The following is a 3,917-nucleotide window of genomic DNA, read 5'->3' on the forward strand; positions in this document are numbered from 1 at the left end:
GTTGTTGAATAAACTGATTTGTCCCCCGCTATTTGCCTGCTATTACCTCTGAGATCAAACAATCCCCGGCCTGTCTTGGTAGATGGTGACACTCCCCCCACCCTCCCCCCCCCCGCAAATCCCCCATCCCCCTGCTTCTCCCAGTTGATTGCTGATCGTGCTGTGACATGGAATGGAACATCCCTTGGGCCAGTCCAGCCCAGCTGTCCCATCCCTGTTCCCTCAGGAGCACTTGCCCACCCCAAGTCCATGGGTTGGAGGGGCTTGCAGACACGCCTCGTGGGGGGAGCATTGTGACAAGGACAGGAGAACAGAAGAACATTTACACTTATCGCGGGCAGAGAACAGAAGAGCACAGCCTTGGAGAAACGCACAAAGGATGTAGCTGAGGCAAACAGAGCGTGCACAAAATGCAAGGAGAATGTCAGCTCAGCTCTGCAAGGCTGACAAAAGCAGAAGTTATACACAACAATAATATTGCCCTTCCTCAAAAGCGGGGATCAAAGAGCAGTCACCTAAAAAGGACAGTGCATGTTGAAGGCAGACTCCAAAGAACCATAGAAGGACTTGTGAGAAGGGGTGCAATTATGGCAAATAAATTCCAGGTGGGGTTAACTAATGAATACATCATCAGTGTGAGTGATAAAAGCTCCGATTGCCTGGTGGCCAGTGCACTCGAGTAGATGAAGGATTGCCCAAGTGACCACCATGGTGTAATAAAGAATACCTGCTCTCAGATCCTCAAAACTGTGTTCAAAAGTTGCTATCCAGCAGATTTCAGTATCAGTGGTGTCCCTGACTCCATTATGCCCCTTGCACACTTTCACGAGGGCCCCTTGGTTCCACGAGGCCCTGCTGGATAACAGTGGACCCTTGGTTCCATTTGGGTCTGTACTGTCAAAATGGCCTCCTTGGTTCTGCACTGCCACAATGCTCTCCTTGGTGCCACGAGGCCTTGGTGTGTCACAACAGCCTCTCGGTTCCATGAACTGCCATAGTGTCAGCACGGTCTCTTGCATCTGCAGTATCACGATGGACAGTTGGTTACAAGCAGCCCCGCCGTGTCACAACGACTATTTGCTTCAGGAGGCCCCCACAGTGTCACCATGGCCCCTTGGTTCCACGAGGCCTCGCTGCAGAACAATGGCCTCTCAGTTCCAGGAGGTTTTGTACTGTCAACAGTGCTCTCCTTGGTTCTACAGTGGCTGCTTGCTTCCATAAGGTTCCTCGGTGTCACAGTGGTCTCCTTGGCTCCATGAGGCTCTGCAATGTCCCAATAGCCCATCGTTTCCATGAGCTTCTGTCCCATCAACCATGTCCTTTGCTCCAGTGAGGCCCCGCAATGGCACACTGGACCCCTGGCTCCATGAGGTTCCATAGTGTGACATGGTTGCCTTGATTCCAAGAGGTTCTGCCGGGTCACACTGGACCCTTGGCTCCGTGAGGTTCCGTGGTATCGCCATGGTTTCCCTGGATCCGCAGTAGCACTATGGACCATAGGTTTCATGCAGCTTTGCTGTGCTACAGTGGCTCCTTGGTTCCATCAAGTGCCACTGTGTAACAAGGGAATCTTGGTCCCATGAGGTTCTGGACTGTCACAATGCTGTCCTTGGTTCTGGACTCTAACAACGGACCCTTGGTTCCACGAGGTTCCATTACGTCACAATGCTCTCCTTGGTTCCACAAGGCCTTGCTTTGTCACAATGGACCCTTGGTTCCATGAGCTTCCGTAGTGTAACCATGGTCTCCTGGGATCTGCATTGTCACAATGGACAATTGGTTGCATGGGAGCCTGCTGTGTCACAAGAGAGCCTTAGTTCCATGACGTTCTGGACTGTCACAGTGGTCTCCCTGCTTCAACGAGGCCCTGGAGTGTCACAAGGGCTGCTTGGTTCTGTGAGCTTCCACAACGTCCCAATGGTCTCCTTGTTTCTGCAGTGTCATAGTGGACTCTTGGTTCCATGAGGTTCCTAAATGTCACAGGTCTCCTTGGTTCCATGTGGCCCTGCTGTGTCACCACAGCCCCTTGGTTCCAGGAGTTTCTGGGCTGTCAGCAGTGGTTCCTTTTCTTCCAATCAGGCACCGCTGTGTCACACTGCACCCTGGCTTCCATGAAGTTCTTCAGTGTCACAGTGGCCCCTTGGATCCATGCGGTCCCATAGTGTCACCATGGTCTCCTTGGATCTGCATTGTCATAAGGGACCATTGGTTCCACGTGGCCCGGCTGTGTCACAGTGATGTGGATTCCGTAATTGCCTTCAGCGTCACAATGGAGCCTTGTTTCTGTGAGGCTCTCAACTGTCACAATTGTCTCCTTGGTTCCATCAGCCCCCGCTGTGTCACAAGGGTCCCCTTGGTTCCATGAGCACACCAAAGCTTTGCATAAACATTGAGCAGCACCTGCTTAACACACCTGGGAACATCTGTCTGCATTCAAAAGACAGGTCACAGCTGAGAAAGGCACCAGCAGCTTCCATCTGCAACAGAGATGCAGGGAAAGGACAAGGACAGAGAATTCAGCTGCAAGACTCCGAGAATTCTGCATCCAGACATCATTTCTGGTCCCACTGTCCCTAGTAGAAAGGTGTCATCATTCCAGGCAGCCTGTACTCAGCATGTGCTTCTACAGTGGGGATTTGTCGTTTAGGAGACCTGCTCAGGCTTTTCCCTTCTTTCCTCACAAACAGGAATACTTGTCCCGGGCCTGGATGCAGGCAGAGCCCTGAGGAGAGCACGTGCGACATGGTGCAGTGGGCAGGGACAGCCAGCTGCAGAGTTCAGGGGGAAGGGCTTCCGGTGCAGGGCCAGGGATGTCAGTCCCAGCTGGGCCATGTCAGACATGTCCCCAGGCTGGGCTTGGGGAGCAGCTTGTCCAAACAGGGTCAGCCTGCAAGGGGCTCATTCTTCTGTGGGCCCACGCCTCCTAAGGAGACGTTCAGCATCAAGATCACCTGGGGAATGCCTAAGTTGCTTCTTCTTTGAACTGAAAAAGAAAAATTACTCCCTTTTATAACACTGAAAATCGTGAGCTGTACCTTGAAATCTTCCTCCTTAAGAGAACTCCAAAGTGACTCCAAGCAGCTGCACAAGGCCTGGAGACTGGAAGACATTGGAAAGAAGACAAAGAGCTCCTGAGGGTTTTCTGTATTTTAATGATCCCCAACGGTGGATTTGGGGCTGAGTCCAGGAGCCCCAGGCACTGAGAGAAGGTTGAAGAAGCTGCTCAAGGAGTCAGAAGCAAAACTCCAAGTCCCTTGGAGCATCAGTGGCCCCACTGAGGGCAGGGACTGCCAAAGGCTCCCCAGGGAGTGGTGAGAGCAGATCCTTGAGGCCAGGATTGCAGGAGCCCGAGGCTGTGAGCAGGGAACTGCAATGCTGAGCAAGGCCTGGGCTGGTTGGAGGAAGCAGAAAGGCCAAGGCCTGAGCCCAGGCCTGGGCCAGCAGGGCCTGTCCCTCACAGGTGGCTCGGGGCTGTTCCTGGAGCACTGGGATGGGAGAGGCAGCAAGGACAAATGTCATCAGGCTGTGTGACACTCCAGATGCTCATGGAACCAAGGGCCAGTGTGACACAGCAGGGCCTGATGGAAACAAGAGGCCGTGCTGAGCCTGCGCGCCTGTAACACCGCAGAACACTGAAATGCTGAGGGTGAGCAAAGGTTCCTTTCCTCGAGTTTGGTGCAGAGTAGAAACCCCAGCCAGATATTCTCAAGAGGTCAAAACGACACAAAAGTGTACTGGAAAAATACAGAAAACCGAGCTCCTTTGGCAAATGATTTCATACAACATCCAATTCAACGTGCAACACTTAGCGTAGCAGGAACATCATTAACTCAGCCCATTTAAGATGGAAACCTTTAGGCATAAAAATGTTAAACTACCCAAAAACATTCCAGTAAAAGAGGATAAGAAGGTTAAAA

Source organism: Sturnus vulgaris, unplaced genomic scaffold (genome assembly GCF_052056855.1).
Source record: "Sturnus vulgaris isolate bStuVul1 unplaced genomic scaffold, bStuVul1.hap1 Scaffold_212, whole genome shotgun sequence".
Taxonomy (NCBI): Eukaryota; Metazoa; Chordata; class Aves; order Passeriformes; family Sturnidae; genus Sturnus; species Sturnus vulgaris.